Source organism: Dipodomys merriami, unplaced genomic scaffold, assembly GCF_024711535.1.
Source record: "Dipodomys merriami isolate MVZ:Mamm:240054 unplaced genomic scaffold, mDipMer1.0.p SCAF_16, whole genome shotgun sequence".
NCBI classification, from domain to species: domain Eukaryota; kingdom Metazoa; phylum Chordata; class Mammalia; order Rodentia; family Heteromyidae; genus Dipodomys; species Dipodomys merriami.
Window position 1 is genome coordinate 1,897,163 of NW_027202937.1, and position 17,640 is coordinate 1,914,802.

The 17,640-nt window shown below is 41.7% G+C and overlaps 1 long non-coding RNA gene across 2 annotated transcripts in view; it reads left to right on the forward strand.

The window, feature by feature from the left end:
* Positions 1 to 15,275, forward strand: part of LOC138828012 (uncharacterized) — an 18,019-nt gene extending 2,744 nt beyond the window's left edge. The window contains exons 3-6 of one of the 2 annotated variants that reach the window (XR_011372206.1): positions 803 to 862; positions 5,714 to 5,869; positions 13,496 to 13,683; positions 14,919 to 15,275. This is a non-coding gene — a long non-coding RNA (uncharacterized lncRNA). The remainder of the gene's footprint in view (positions 1 to 802; positions 863 to 5,713; positions 5,870 to 13,495; positions 13,684 to 14,918) is intronic. The other variant, XR_011372205.1, reaches the window with a different exon arrangement.
* Positions 15,276 to 17,640: the final 2,365 nt, after the last annotated feature.

Below are 17,640 nucleotides of genomic sequence, written 5' to 3' on the forward strand. Positions count from 1 at the left end.
TGTTCACTGTAGTTGTGTTTCTAAATGAAAATGTCACATTCTTCACTGCTTATGTGCTTTGTAGACATAAACATTGTTTTAGTTAGGTAGACAAAGAATAACATTCACATAATATTCTTTCAGGTCAGCTTTTGAACAGAGACTTTATATAGAAAGCCTTTTTAGCCTATTTTGTTCGAGAGACTGAAATCACTTAGAAGCAATACTCTGAGCTCATCACTTACAAATGAATGTTGTGATCTAGAATGAACTGACTTGGCTAAATTCTCGAAAGCTAATTCAACTAAAGTCATTGTTTCTACAGTCAATGGCAGATTAAAAAGCAGCATGTCAAAGGAAGTTGTTTTTGGTTTTTTTTTGTTTGTTTGTTTGTTTGCCTTTTAAAATCCCATGACCTAGACTTAAGATTGAACATCTTTACATAAACAGAAAATGGTTTTTAAAAACTCCTCTGTTTTCCAAGTTAAAGACATAGTTCTTTACGCAATCATTTCTCTTTTGAAAACATTCCTAGAAACACACACAACAACCTTCTGGTGTCAGAAATGAATAGATGCATAAGAGATATAGGAGATTTCATGAAGGCAATTCCTTTTGCCCAAAGGGGCAGCATGCCAGTACCTACCGAGAGCTAGACAGGCACATAAAGCAGTATGCTGGGTTTTTATCCCAATCCAAATGGTCTGTCCTCCTTATGAAGGAATTGGGCTCACTCCCATTCTAAGTAAGACTGATTACTAAGGTTAGAAAAGGTTTCTTTTCATTCTTACCAAAGGTTTACAATTTTTTTTCTCTGTCACAGCTGTCTGGGAGCAGATCTGGGAGCAGAGTGGCTGGTGTACAGTTGGAGGAGGTTGATGAGGTCAGTGGAAAGCTCCTGCTCAAAGATATCTTATTTCTTTTAACTCCGTAGATAAAGATTTATCATTCTAACAGGGCTAGCTGGTCACAAGCAGCAAACCTGATAGTTGAAGTTTATTCTTTGAGCACCTTTGGCACAAGATAGAAAAACTGGGAGAGAACAAGGGAAGAGGTGACATTGTTCAAAAAGAACCTTGCTATTTGTCTGACTTATACAACTATAACCCCTCTGTACCTTACCTTTACAATAATGACAAAAATGAATATATTTTAAAAAAGATTCAGCCGGGCACTGGTGGCTCACGCCTGTTATCCTAGCTACTCAGGAGGCTGAGATCGGAAGATCGAGGTTCAAAGCCAGCCCAGGCAGGAAAGTCCATGAGACTCTTATCTCCAATTAATCACCAGAAAATTGGACATGGAGCTGAAGAGCTCAGGGACAGAGCCCAGGCCCAGAGTTCAAGCCCCATGACTGACAAAAAAAAAAAAAAAAAAAAGATTCATATTCCTAACATGGCTGGCTGGTCACAAACAGTACAGATAATAGTTAGAATTGAAATCAAAGAGTAAATCATTGCAGGAAATATCAGTCCCAGGAATTACCAACTTACAAGATGGAGGCAACTTTGGTTTGGCAGAAAATACTGCTTTTTTTCACAGTGACACATCCCTCTTTGTTAACTGGAGTTAGGTCAGGAGTTAAAAGTTACAAGAAAAAGGTTTTAGAGCCACACCCTGACCCAACTAAAACAATCCAGCCTGCTGTGTCTCAATTAAACAAACACAAAACTGAAACCAACTCACTGAATTTCATGTCCCTAAGAGAATATTTCAAGGTCTACTTTTCAATTTGTATTAGATGTTAATGTAAAGAGAACAGAATGTAGACTTTATCTTAAATATAAGAGGGTAAAAAGGGCCTATGAATCATAGCTCTTCAGTGATTTTGAAAATTCATTTCAGTAAGCCTCTTTCTACTCTATTGTTAGTAAGATTACATTTGAATAATCTCAGCCCAATAGTATTGAGATCTTGTATAATCTATCATGAGCTATTTAGTATTAGGTGTTTCTTTCATTCTGCAAGAGTGTTTTGAATAGTTAATAAAGTGAAACCTGTGTGCTGGTCCTGGGGCTTGAACTCAAGGCCTGGGTGCTGTCCCTGAGCTTTGTGTCTACCACTTGAGTCACAGTGCCACTTGTGTCCTTTTCTGAGTAGTTTATTGGAGATAAGAGTCTCATGGACTTTCCTGTCCAGAATGGCTTTGAAATGCAATCCTCAGATCTCAGCCTCCTGAGTAGCTAGGCGCCCAGCCATACATTTCTTTTTGAGGACCTGTGGAGATGCTCTTCTGTGAACTGTGGAGGAGGAAGTGGGACAGCCAAGACCCACAGGAGAGGCAGAATCATGAGTTCAAAGCTCTTCCCTCCTGATGAAGCCAGCTGCTTATAATCTCTGCTCAAATCGCCTATAAGACGGTCAATTTTGTCTGTTCTTTATGAACATTCTAATGATTGACTGAACAGGCAGGATGTACTTCTATGGATGACAGTTGGAATGATTACCAACTCCAACCACAAACCCAAGGCCCACCCTCCCCCACCCAAATATGTCACCCAACATCATGGTAACTAACAACCCTTCTGTGGTTTTTAACCACAGGCCCAGATGTTCTTCAGGGATACTGGCTGTGGGCTCGCCTCCAGCTGACTCAATTGACTCCTCCAGCTGTGTACCAAAATCCTGTATCTCCTCACTTCCCCTTCCACATAACTCAACATCAGATATTCTTGTCCCAGTGAGCTAGTTCATTATCACCCCTGGATTTCTTTCCAGGATTGCCCGAAGATGAAGAGAAACCCACTGAAAAGCATCATGAATTTTATATTGCTCTTCTCCCGTGCCTTCTTTATACCAGCCACCCCCTCACCTGCTCTGATGACACACATATAAACTCCCAAGGTTTTGAAAGTTGTCCACTTGTATTAGTTAGTATGTCTGCTGTGGCAAATCCCACAGGCTGAGTGGAAATTATTATTTCTTGATTCTGAAGTCTAACATCCAGGTTTTAGCATGATTGCTTTCTTCTAAAGGATCTATCCTTGGCTTATTTAGACACAGTTATCTTCTTGAGTCTTTACTTTGTCTTCCTCCTGCAAGTTTGTATCCTCATTTCTTTTTGTTATTTTTTTTTGTTTTTTTTTTTTTGTCTTTTGTAGCTTTTTTTTTTTCCAGGGCTGAGGACCAAACCCAGGACCTTGCGCGCGCCGGGCAGGCGCCCTTCCGCTGGGCTAAACCCCCAGCCCCTCCTCATTTCTTTTTGGAAGAACAGCTGTCATATTAAATTAGGACACACCCTTATGATCTTAATTTAACTTAATCACCACTTTAAAGGCTCTCTCGCTCCAAATTTGGACATATTCCGAGGTTCTGAGGGTTAAGGCTGTAACATATGAATGTTGGCTGGCTGGAACACAGTTCAGCCCATAAGCCCATCTAGTTGCCAGGGTGGCACATAAGATTTACCCATTGTCCCTACAGGGTTTACACACTTTGCAGCTGTGGCCCATTTTGCTGGTCTGAACCCCCTGTGTGCATGCGTGCTGGCATGTGTCACACAGCCTCCTTTGTTGATATGACTCATCTGCTTGCTGACACTTTACCTGGGAGATCAACCTTCGTGCTAAAGAGGTCCCTGGCTTCCCAGCACCACGGCTGGCCTCCTGCCATCACCTGCCTGCAAAGCTGCCCAATGTCTAACTTCTCAACCCTTTCAGCAATGCCTCAAGCTGCCGCCTCCTCTTCTGTAGTCTGCTACGCCCACCTCCCCGACCCTGGCCTTCCAGTGCCTCACTGAGGGGCCAGAAGGCCTTCTCAATTAGAAAACCACTTCCTATCACTCAATGCCAGCTTACCTCCCACTCACAGGTGTCTTTTAGAATGACACCATTCCTTGCGTTGCCTGATGACGACTATGTCAGCTGCCTCCTGAGTATTTCCCACACTTCTGTTTCCCCCGCTCACCGCCTCACACACGCATGGTCCTCCATGGACTTGTGTCTCCTTTCTCAGGGCTCTCTAAAGGTAATTTTTGCTTCAGCACCTAAGTGCCTTAAGCCCACTGTGGAATCACCCTCCACATGAAGCGTTCTAGGTCATACTTCCTACAGTCAGTGATCTCAGCTTGAACAGAAATCATCTTGGTAAAGGAACGTGTGCAGATGGTTAATAACATCAAAGTTTCTAAAAACTATACTTATGTAAAACCAGAATTATTAGGATAATAAGTGATGCATGAGCATGATGGGTTCTTGTTCCCTGGCAGCATAGAAATGAAACCAGGAAGGATGAGCACAGTTGTAAAGACTTTATTTAGCAAAGAGAAAGTGAAGGTCCCACAGGAAAGAGAACAGTGGGACCAAGAAATCGGTTGTCCTCTGCAGGGTCAAGGAGCAGGCTGTTATGTATTGCCCCCCACTACTTTTTTTCTTCCCTTCTGGCCACTTGTCAGATTGGTTCATTTGAAATCAGCAAGACCCTCCCCTGGACAGTAGCCACAGGATGGTGGCTTGTAAGAGGGCTGGCCTGAGTTATGGCAGGACCAAAGACCCTTCCCTGGGTGGTGGCCACCTGATTGGGCGGGGAGGTGGAGTGGGGGTGGGGGAGGGGAAGGGCAGGAGGGAGCAAGCTGGCCTGAACCAGTTGGCTGATGTTTTCCTTCAAAATTTATACTAACAAATGTTCCTTTAGGAAGAAATATGTGTAAGGTTCCCTATTAAGATAATTAATTAGTTTATAAAGGCCTTTCAGGGAAATGATACGCAATTTTCAGAAGCCTGTTCTTCATGGGGTAAAAGCAGATTTTTAATATACAAGAATTACTGTCACTGGAAGCCACATGCAGCCCTGTAAGAGGTGACCAGTTCTTTGAGAAAGTTAGTGTATCACTGATAGTACTTAAGCCATTGTTTGAAAAGTTAAGTGGTGTTACCACAGATGGTAAAAAAGGTTCATTGCATTGTCCAGAAAGAATCAAATCATCTCAGTCTTGATCTTAAATGGACAGTTAGGAAGTATCTGATGCGTCTTTTGCCTTGTCACAAGCCAGAGACACACACAGAGAGAGAGAGAGAGAGAGAGAGAGAGAGAGAGAGAGAGAGAGAGAGAGAGAGAGAGAGAGAGAGAGAGAGAGAGAGAGAGAGAGAGAGAGAGAGAGAGAATTAGAAATCTCCTGTGGAATCCTTTTTTTTTGGCCAATATCTTCTGTTGAGTGGGTCCTCCAATCTGAGGCAAGCTAACATTCTGAAACAACTTTACTCTGCCTGATTTAACAACTCCACAGCAGCCACCGTGCGTGCTCTCACAAACTTCTGCTACCAGAGGCCTCAGCTGCTATGTGATTTGCCTGCTCACTACACACCTCACCTGAGTAACGTCATCTCTGTCATGTGATTTTATCCAAAGTCTGGCACCTTTTGAGTTGTAATACTGCAGTGGATTGGCTTTCCGTTTCCGTTAGTGCTAACACACTGACACAGGCTGGCCTTTGACTTCAACCAAAGGAAAAATCATTTGTCAATTTTTCTTGGAAAGATCTGTATTCTGCAGCAAGGTTCTATCTTCATAGTTGTCATTAGTAGGATGTTTCACCACTTAAGTTTGAAATTGTGTGTGTGTGTGTGTGTGTGTGTGTGTATGTGTGTGATGTCACCAGTGACACAATTATTTTGCTTTGATTATTGTTATAATCCTATACCTTGCATTCAGCACATATCCCACATTCTTGTTTTTAGCTCTTGAAATAATTTTGTCCTGCATACCATAATTTTGTTCATCTTCTTTTGGTACTCAGTGTTTGCAAGGATTGTTGATGGTGGACATGTGGACAAGGGTTGCGCTGGAGTTACCATCTGTATTAACACGCAAGGATGACAATGTGGTCAGCAGTCATTAGAGGCCCACAGAAAGAATCTCATTGTGTCTGGTCTCATCATCTGTGGAGTGAAAGGTGTGTTGATAGTTTTGTAATGTTTACTTTCCCATCCTACCTGACACTGACTGTTTCTGAGACCTCAGCGCAAGCACACACAGATCTTGGGAAGTTGATGAAAGGCATATTTGTCCTCCGTACTTGTGTAAGCCCCATCTATCCCATAATTCAATGTTGCTATGAGAACTTATGGAATTACTGAATGTTGAGTCACTCCTGTGATTACCTTTGGGGGGGGGCAGACTAAATGATTTCACCAGCATTATATGGTTGGTGAGTTGGATGTTGGCATGGGCTCAAAGGGTTGGCATGGGTTCTATATCAATAATTATTTGAGCCCAGATCTTTGTTTCTTGTGCAAGGTGGATTTCCAACCGTCAAAGCTTGCATGTTGCATCCTCCATTCTGTGAGGTATAAGATGGGGAAGATAGGATATCTTGATTCAAATCTTATCATCCAGTAGATCACTGAGGGTCTTCTGGGTGCCAGACAGCCAGAATGCAGGAAAGAGGCATAGTAGAGTTTCCTCTTTCAAGGAAGGACCTCCTCCTCTGGGTCTCCTTTAACCTAGTTCTGATTTGCACCATGAAAATGCCCCAATAGTACAATTGCATGTATTATCTTGATGATGCATAGCAATAGGCTGGTTCTTGCTTTTAATAACACCACAGTGTGGCCCCCAGGGTGAACAGGAAAGCAAGCGGCTTCTCTTGTTTCCATGGTGGATGAAAACAGACAGCGAGAAGGCCGGAAAGTACCTTAGGAAGTTTTGTAGCTATTCATCACTCTTGAGGCTATCCTGATGGAGAAGTAAGACCTGAGAAGGATCAGAGCTGGTGACTGTCAGACCTAGGGCCTCTATTCCAATTCCTGGAGCAAGTCCTGAGCTCGTCTCCTCCCTTCATTCATCATGACTATTCCAATTTTAAGCTCCATGTTCTGTGGCATTCATGTGAAACATTTCATAGTGAGGTTCAGAGAGCAGACTTTAGGAGATGCTCACCAATGCCAGGAGTCCTAAAGGAGCACAAGGCAGATTTCCTTGTTGACTTATAGTCCCAACTGTGTCCTTCATCTTAAGGCAACTCTGAGGATGGAAACTGTGGTGCTTCCTGGCTGCCACTCACACTGGTCCTAGGATGCCATTACTCAGTACTCAGTACTAGAGCACAGTACACAGGTGGGTAGATGGACAGGAAAAATGCCACCAGCTCATGCTTCCTGTGTCTGGTGCCCATGACTCTAGAAAGAACCAAGAGGTTGCCAGTGACCTTAGCCACTTCCTCAGCATTCCAAAAGTTGTTTGGGCTCTGGTCCTCTGCCCCTCCTGCCTGTAATGCTGACAGATATGCACAGGTGTGATGGCCTATGTCATTCCTGCTATCTGTGTGACTGGCCATATTTAAGGACATGGCAAGTGAACTGTACCTGTTCACTCACAATGGGGAGATGGGAGCTAAAGAAATGAGTTTCGAATGCCAGGAAGATCATTCTGCCACCTAGAGACCTGTGCCAGGCCAGCCGTCTCTAGTACTTGGGCTGGGATACACTGGAAGGACTCCTGGGAGCAGCACATACCACCACTTAAAAGGACCCAATGTTCATTTTACCAAGGAAGTGATCCATCACCACTGCACAGATCTGGGGTATGAAATTGGAATTTCACTTTAGAGATCCATTATAAATCCAGGAACATGATTCGACCTATACAAAGCACAAGGCTGATTTGACATTAAGATACAAAGTGATAGAAAGGAACCTGGGAAGGGTTCCTTTTTGCCAGCCATGATGGCATGTCCTTGCAATACTAGAACTTGATAGGCTGAGATGACAAGATCATGAGTTCAAGATTTGCCTGAGGTGCATAGCAATATGCCATCTCAGTAACAACAACAAAACACTTATTGGCAGCTTTGTTTGTAGAGAATTGGAATGAAGCCCATTTGTGATAGAATGGGATGGGAGGTAGAAGAGGAGAGAAGGGTGTGATGGGAACTGGGACACATTGTATTAGATGATGTGGCTTTTCTCAGAATAGGCTCTTTCTAATGCCACTGCCCTTGGTCAAACCTTGCTACTGCCCTGCTTGCATTGTCATCTTATCAGCTAACCCAATCTAGACCATGAGACTAACTACAATTGGAATATTAAACTAGGAGGAACTGCAGGAACAGGAAGAATGTAGCGGTGGCAGCCCCAGAAACTGCTTTTCCAGTTGATATACGTCATCAGTGGGCCTGGTAATCCCCTCTGGGGACATGAATAGCACAGACCATGTATCTTGAGGCAGGAAGCAGGTAGAGGCACAGGAAGGGAGAATTTTACATTCTTCCACACTGTGACTACAGCATTTCTTTCGTTTATATTTTTGTGTTTTGTGTAGTCCTGGGAATGCTCTACCACTAAGCTAGCAAGCAATACCAGACATGTTAAATTATTTTTACAATTGGAATGAAAGGATTGTATATTGGGAAAGTAATGTAGGGGGTGTGAATCTGATCAAAGTTAATTCTTTACGTGCCCTTTATACAATTAATTTTTATGCTTAAAAAAAAGAGGGAAAGAACAGTGTTGTGGAAGATGATTGTGAATGACACTAGTCAGTCCACTTGATTTCCCAAATAAATGGCTGCTTCTGAAATTGTGTCCTTGGGACTGGTGATTGGCAGGTCAGATGAGGAAGAAAGCATGTCTGTAGCACAGGAAGTCCCTCCCACCTGTGCTAATACACATGGTGTCACCAGCCATCCTCAGGCACCGCCATGTTAAATCAGCCCTAGGGAAATGTCACAGAGCTGCATAATACAGGGGAGACTCCAGAGCCTTTACAAAGCTCTATCTCATAATCTTTAAAATGAGAGGAAGGGCAATGTTAGTCTCAGCGAACCCGCAGAGTTCTCATTTGGTTTGTGTTTTGTTTGGCTTTGGTTACTTAATGTTTCTGTGCACTGTAGCTCTGCTCTAGTGGGTGGAGATTAAGATGCAGTAAAAGGTCAAAAGCTTGCAGACAATGAATGAATGGAGCCAAATTGGGATCTCTTCACAAACTGGCTATTAGTACCATGGCCCATGTCTACCTACCATCTTCAAAGAACTAAAACCTGAGCCAAAAATAATATCATTTCCAGGAAAACAAAACTAGACAGAAATTTACCAGAGTGACGTAAGAACAGTGTCAGGTCTCTATTTTATTTATTTTTATGGGTTCATGGATTTTTAAATAACTAGAGGAAAGCACTAGATATTTTTGGATATTTTTCTTGGAAATAGGAATTGCTCCCCGTAGCTCTCTAGAAGCCTCCATGAACAAAATGTTATAAAAAATTATCTTTATGCTTTTCATTCCCCACAAAGGTAAGAAACAGGAAATGCCAGGTCTGTGGTTCATAGCCACCCACAATTCTTAATTTTTCCTGAGTTTTAAACATGCTCATGATCTTTAGGTAATAAAGAAGGTAGCAAAGAAATGTACACAAAGTAAAATTCTCCCGCAATCCCACTACCCATGAGACTGCTCATGATGACTTTGTGTGTTTACAGACACTTAAGGTTTTGTTCCATACAAATCCATCAGGAAACCAATATCTATCTAAATTTCACCCTGAAGGGTGTTCAGTGATCATAGAGCAGAAAGCCATACTCTCCCTTCCAGCCAGGCCCGCTGTCAGGGGAGTTCGCTTTCCCAGCTGCAGGAGGCTAAGGTGGAGAGGATTGCTTTACACCTTCACTGAAAACTTGATCCAGTCATTTTTCTGCTGGTCTTCCTTGCTGGAGTTCATGTGTCGTAAGCTCCAAACAACTTTGATATGTGGAGAAATATCTCTTCTCTGTGGGAGAATCTGCACATAGGGTGGGGTGAATTCTCTACCTTCTGTCCAAGTTTTATGTGTTAAATGGCCTGACTTTTAGCCAATTTCTATTACTTGAAATGTTGTAGAACCTGCCTCGTAAGTTAGTGACATTTCTAACCACGTGCACCAGGTCCTCCCACTTCCTCCAGCCCCAAGCAGTGGATAAGGTAAGGAGAATGGCCAGGCCTGCTGCCCCATCCCAGGTCACTTAGGCACTGGAAGCTTCTCCAGGCAGCCAGCTCTGTGTTGGCACCAAGCCTCACTTGGCCAAACAAAGAACAATCAACACATTGTTCTCAGTCAGATCCACAGTGTTCTGCCCTCTGGACCAGGCACAGGCTCCCTCTGCTCCTGGGCTACTTTGACTTTCTAATCAGTCCTTAAGTCAGGGTGCTGACATCCAGGCAGGGAGCAGAGCACAGAAGAGAGAGGACCCAAAGCAGAATGCTGCCTCCATCCCTGACCAGGCTGGTAAGACCCTCCCTGGTGCCTGTGCTCCTTCAATGTTATTTTTGAAAAATCAAATGTGAAGTTTTGGGATTTTTAAAAAAAATGTTGTCATTAGTCCTAAATATATGCCAAGCTTGTCTAGAAGGTAAACCAGCTATTCAGAATGGACACACACGTGAGAATTTGGAAAACTGAGCTAGGCACTGGGCATTCACTCCTGTAATCCTAGCTACTTAGGAGATTGAGATATGAGGCGCATGGTTCAAAGCCAACCCAGGCAGGAAATCCATGAGACTCTTATCTCCAATGAACCACCAGAAAACCAGAAGTGGTATTGAGGCTCAAAGTGATAGAGCTCTAGCCTTGAGTGCAAAAGGTCGGGGGGGGGGGTGGGGGGAGGTGGGGTGGGCTGGGAAGATGGCCCAGTGGTAGAGCACTTGCCTTGCATGCATGAGGCCCTGGGTTCGATTCCTCAGCACCACATAAGCAAAAAGAAAAAAGCTGGAAGTGGCATTGTGGTTCAAGTGGTAGAGCGCTAGCCTTGAGCTGAAGAGCTGAGGGACAGTGCCCAGGCCCCACGACCAGACCCCCCCAAAAAAAAGGTCAGGGGGCCAGTGCCCAGGCCCTCAGTTCAAGTCTCACAACCAACCAGCCAACCAACCAACAAACAAGAGAATTAGGAAAGCTGGTCATTTTTCATCATCTCATTTCATGATAGCATTTCCATTTTGGTTTGAAAAACAATAAGATTAACATTTCTTCCAATAAGATTCTATTATTTCTGAGAATGTAAGACCAGTTCTGTTTTCATGTGAACTTACTGATCCATCATCCTTATTGAAGCATAGCTTAGAACTGGAATTTAAAAAAAAAAGACTTTGTCCTAAACAACATTTCAAAAACAACTATTGTTTTTTTGCAATCTACTTCAAAGATTTTTTCCAACTTTAGAAATGGAATATCTAGCTAGGTGACAGATACTAAAATCATACCAGAAGAGAATATTAAAAAGTACGTCTACCCAGAGTTCGAGTCCGCTTAGTTCTCGTTGTTGATCCAGTTGCTCCAGAGTAAGCACCATGGTACGAACCTTCAAAGCAAAGCTCTGCAGAGAGCCAGCTGTGACCCCCAGAAATAACCTGCACCCCATCAGATGGCCAGCGCAAGTCAACCTAGAGATTGGTTTTTCACTTGAAGTCAATTAACAAAAATAGTTCATTCAACAAAAAATAAAGTAAAATAGTATAATGGGCTAAATTGTAACAACACCCCACTTAGAGAATTTGGCTTTCTATAGGAATTGTCAGACATTTGTAAACTGTATCAACACCTACTCTAGGGTTCGATTTATAGAGTTTTTATGAGTTGAACCTTTCCCATCAAGTTGTTTTAGTGGGGTCCTTTGAATCATGGGCCCCAAATGAAGAAATTCATGTCCCTGGGTATCTGTCTAGCCCCTTGCCTCTCCAACTGCCTGTGGGCGCTTCAGTTCATATTGATTTGTGTTTTCTAGACCTTTGGGGACCTCTTGTCAGAAAGTAATTGAAAATTCCACCACCGGCTGCGTTTCCAGGCTTTTGCCACCATGGCTTTCAGTCAGTTTGAGTGCAATTTTGGTCATTTGTTTGTTTGTTTGTTGTTGTTGTTATTAGGGTTTTATCTCTTAGGCAGCAGAGTGCTACATGCTGTGATTGTGTTCTTAATTGTTCACCAAAGCCATCTATACCGAGCTAGGATCAAGTTTACCGAGAAAGGCAGAAATTGTATCTCATGGTGTTCACTGATATTGGTTAGTTTTGGTTTTGGTTTCATTTATTTCAACCTTGTTCCTAAGCTGCTTTTTTTTCTCTCCCATTTTTATTAGCATCAAATAGTTGTACAAAGGTGTTCCATAGCAACATGCTCACATATGTGTGCAATGCACCTTGATCACACCTCTGTCATTCTCCTTCCTGCCCGTCCTCCCTCCAAAGTTAATGTCAACAGCTTTGTGGTTCCATTTTCACATACATGTGTAAAGCATTTGACCATATTCACCCTCCTTCATACTGTGTTTGTCCTTTGCCTCCCATTCATGTCCCTTCCCCAACAGCCTGTTTGATTTCCTGTCATATAGATATATGTGTGTATATATAAATATAGTTTGTATATTCTAGTTGTTTAAGAGCATTTCACCTTGGTGTTTCACACATGCTTGTACAACATTTTAATTAGAAGCTTCTTTGATGACTGTCTGCCTGACTTCAGGCAAATTACTTTATTGGAAACTCTCATTTCCTCAGATGTAAAACAGAAAAGCCAATTACCTCTTTACAGTTATGAAAAAGCTAATGTTTCTCATGGACCCCTTTAAAATGTGAGTGTTACCACCTCCCCTCTGCCAGAGTGGCTCTTATCAAGAAGATAAAAAATAACAAATTGTGGAAGATGTAAAGAGAACCCTTGCACCCCTGCTGTTGGGAATGTAAAATAGAGCAGACATTGTGGAAAGATATAGGGACGCTTCCCAAAAATTGAAATGAGAACTACTACACAATCCAACCATCCCACTACTGGAAATATCCAAAGACAATGAAAGACATAGGCAAAAGATATATCTATACATCCATGCTAATGGCACATTCACAACAGCCAAGATGTAGAACCCACATGTTTGTGCCAGGAGATGGTTGAATAAAGGAATTGTGGTTATAGATACAAATATATATGTTTATATAGTTATATATAGTTGGGCCTTGAGAAAGGAAACCTTGTTAATGTTTATCAACACTGATGAGAGCTTGTACATGAAATAAGCCAGGCATAGAAATCCACATCCCACATGATCAAGCTGAAGGCACAGAAGCAGAGAAGGAAATGGTGATTTCCAGGGGCCATAATGGGAGGAGGAGGAAGGAAAGATGGGGGGGGGTGATGATGGAAGGATGTTGGGGAAGGGGTGGGGTAGGGATGGGAAGATGCCTGTCAAAGCATATCACGTTTCAGTTATGAAGAAAGAGTTCAAGAGCCCTACTGCACATCCTGGGGACTGCAGATACCAACACTATATCACCGGTTTGAAAATGGATGAGAGAAGAGATTTTACATGTTCTCACCATACAAAAATAATTGAATATATGAGGTTAATGCATTGTTGGGTGGCTTGACTTGTCTATTCCACGTGTGTATTGGCGTCAAAGCATCATTTTGAGAACCTTAACAACATACCATTTTACCTGTCAGTCTTAAATAAACAGCTTTAATGTAAGAATCATTTGTTAAACTCTAGGGCGTATGAAAGAGGGAACTAATAATAGTCTAGAGTAAAGGAACTCACATAGGATGTTTTACACATATGTTTAGGATCTGCCAATTCATTGAGGCATTAACTATGAAGAGAATGAAAAGGAAAAGAAGAAAAGGGAAAAGCTATAAGGTCGAAGAATCCGTGAATTCCAGCTTTGCTTCAAGGCTAGCCCCGTCATAAGGCAACTAAAGCTCAGGAAAGACTTGGCACTGGTGCCCCCTGGTGGACCATCCTGAGGGTGATTGTGAGTCTGATTATTTTTTACCGGTCAAAACTGTTTGCCTTTGATAAAACTAACAAAAACAACAACAAAATCCCACATGTTCATTTTTATTGCATTATAGATCATTGTGGCTCAATTACAGGCATCTGGTATCTACGCTGACACTATAAACTACTTACAAAGCATAAATTTAAAAATATTGTAAAGCAGCATTAACAGTGGAAGTTCATGGTCACCTGGAAGGGACCCTGGGTTCTGGTTACCATGAGAGCAGCCGGGGCTTGGCTTTCAGGTCTTTAAAATGGACTTGATAATAGCTGCCTTGCTACCTGTGCATTAAGAAAAAACACTGCATGCAAATGTCTGTTGAAATTACTGCAAGATGCAGATCCAAATGATCACAATTGAGAAATTACATCATATTGTTGGATTAAAAAAATCTCCCAAATGCATAGTAATACATGCCATAGGAAGCAAAATGCTTCCTGTTGCTTCTTCTGAACTCTCAAAATGATATGGTTTGATTGTGAGAAATGAACACTGAACCCACCTGTATGACCTGCCAGGCTGCTCGCTGTCGCACATGGATGTGATTGTGAGCCTTAACACACAGGAGATCAATGAGGCTGTGTTCAGCATAACATCACAATGTTTTATGTAAACTCTTATTTAACTAAGCAGGGGTAACAGATTCTAAAATAACAATAAGAATGATCATGTAGGAAGTGGAGCTGTGGCTCTAGTGGTAGAATACCAGCCTTGAGCGAAAAGGCTCAGAGATTGTACCCAGGCTCTTAAGTTTAAACCCCAGGACTGGTACACACACATAGAGAATGATAATATAATTAAGAAGAAACAAATCCAAAAAATGTGGTATCTACATACAATGGAATTTTACACTGCCATTAAAAAATAATATCATTTTCAGGGAAATGGATGAAACTAGAGCAAATCGTGGTAAGTGAGGTAAGTCAAGATCAGAGAGAAAAATAGTACATGTTCTGATATGCAGAAGTTAGATCTAAAACACACTGGGATATGATAAATTACACAGGATTCTAGATGCACATCTAGAGACATGCACACATGCACACATCTAGGAGAGAATCACAACAGTGCAATACCTAAGCATCTCTTCATGTTTATATAAAATAATACATTTAATGAAGCAAACTAAAATATAGAAACAAAAGATTAATATTTTTTCTTTTTCTGATGACTCTGTATTCTTTACCTTATCTATGGTGTCTTCACAGGTACATCTTCCAGAGGGTTGGGGGAGGGTACAGAACTCGAGGAAAAGGTGCAGCAATGGAGCTCACTGGACACTGATGAAAGTGAATTCTACAACTGGTGGGTAGAAGTGAGTGAGAGAGACTGGGAGAGAGTGAGGGAGGAGATGTACTCATTACCTGACTCACATAAATGTAACCCCTCTGTACATCCACTCAATAATAACAATAAAGAAAAAAAAGTAACAGTCATTTATTACCTGTTGTATTATCTTCTGTTCATAATTCTGCGGCATACTTTTATAAGACTGGAAGTAGTTTTGTTTATACCATATGGGTAATACATTGTGCTAAAACTTTGGAACTATTGTGAGTCTGGCTCCATTATTCTCTTATGGGACTAGTGTTGTATGTGCCACCCATCACTGGTTGAAATAAATGATCTATGTCTCATGATAGTGTTTCAAACTGAGTGAGTGTTTCTTCCAAGGAAAATTCCTATGATCTGGGGCAGGGCATCCTTCTCTGGACCTGCTATGATCTCATCCCTACCAAAGCGACAAATTCTATAGTTAGAGTCCTTCAACATCTGCAGCCATCCCTTGAATCCAACTGGAAGAAGCCTGAATTCCATAATTGTTAAGTGCTGGCACTAGACAAGAAGGAAAGCTAAAAACCAATTATCTAAGTATCCATTACAGTTACCTTGGGGCTAAATAAAGCCAGCAAAGTACAACCAAGGAGAAGAAAAGGATAGGAGCAGAAATGAATGAGATTGCAAATAAATGCACAATAGAGATGACTACTAAAGCCAAAGACTCACTATAAAGATAAATAAAAATGCCTATTTTTTAAAAAGGATTAAAAAAATAGGAAACAGTACAAATCGTTTATTAGTGATTTTCAGGGGGAAATGGAGGTTTTTATTTTTTTTAAATTTCTTTATTGAGATTAAGTGACTACATAAATTTCATACTATTGTGTGATAGTGATACTTAGCTAAAGTCACAAACACATTTTAACCTTCACAAGGTGAATTGTCATTATCATGGTCTATAAAGATTGTGAACTCTACAAACGTTGACAATACAACTATTTCTTCCAAATGGGGAAAGATGTACATTTCTTTAGTGTCAGCTGTTCCCTCTTTCTCTCTCATTCCCTCCCTCCATCCCTGCCCTTGAGTTGCTTAGTTCACTTGTGTCAATGACAAGTGCTGCTGATGGGCCCCTCTGCTGTATTTTATCATCTGTTTCCCTCCTACCTTCCCTCAGATGTGCGCATGGATATACCATATGGGGTCAAGAACATAGAGTCATCTAAAAACAATATGACAAATGAAGAGGTCCTTTTGTTTCCTGAGTCTTGTTTACTTTGTCATATCTTGTTTTGAATTTAACATCTGCATATCAGGGAGGCCATGTGCCATTTGTCTCTCTGATCTTGGCTTTTGTTGCTCAAAATGATTTGTTGTGGTTCCATCCATTTCCCTGAGAATGACATTATTTTGTTCTTTCTAATGGCTGCGTAATATTCCATTGTATATATGTACCACAATTTTTGGATCCATTCATCTGTAGTGGGGCATCTGGGTTGTTTCTATAACTTGGCTATTGTGAACAGTGCAGCAATGAACATGTTGGTGCATGTATCCTTGTATCCTGGTTCCTGTTGCTAAGGGTAGATGCCTAGCAATGGGATGGCTGGGTCTTCGGGAAGGTTTGTTTTGTTTTCTGAGGAACCTCCAGACTGCTTTCCATAGTGGTTGTATTAGTTTACATTCCCACCAGCAGTGCAGTAGGGTTCCTCTTTCTCCGCATCCCCACCAATATTTGTTGTTTTTTGAATTTAAGATATAGGCCATTCTGACGGGTCAGGTTGTATCTCAGGGTTGTTTTTATTTGCATTTCCTTTATGGCAATGGATGATGAACATTTCCTCATGGTTTCTTTGCCATTTTTATCTCTTTTTCTGAGAAGTATCTCTTTAGCTCGCTTGCCCATTTAATAATTGATTTGTTAGATTTAGGAAGGATTAGTTTCTCGAGTTCTCTGCCTATAATGGATATTAGGCCTGGAAATGGAGTTTTATTTTTTAAAAAAGGAATATCACCTGAGGAATTTATCACACACTTTTTGTGTACGTGTGTGTTTGTGTGGGGTATGTGCGTGGGGGCAAAAAATACGTGCGTGTATACCAGTGCCAGTGCTTGAACTCAGAGCCTGTCACTCTTGCTTGGCTCTCCTGCCCTTTGCTAGTGCTCATCCTCTTGAAACACCTTTAGACTTGCACACATTATCTCAATCTGAACATGGTTCCCTACAGAGACTGCCCTGTTGCAGATAGATCATGATTGTTATCCCAAAGTACTGTCTCTGAGCCTCATTTTCATGGAATATAGTGAGGAGTGGAAGGTAAAGGTACCCCACAAGCACAAGCTTGGGGGGGGTGATTCAAGACTATTGGGGTGACATTGATCAAGATACACTATGTTCATTTCAACTTAGATGAAACCCCTCGTACAGCCCCTTAAAAGATAACATAAAAATACAAAAAGATTGGGGAAGGGAAGATTGGAGGACTGTGGTTTGAGGCCAGCTTGGGCATAAAAGTTTGAGTGACTTTTAGGAGACTGTATCTCAACCAGTAGTAGAGCATACCAGTCCTCCCCTGTTATTCCTGCAACAGGAGAATAACAATGGCTGGGCAAAATGGCAGTGCCTTTGATCCCCAACACTGATAAGTA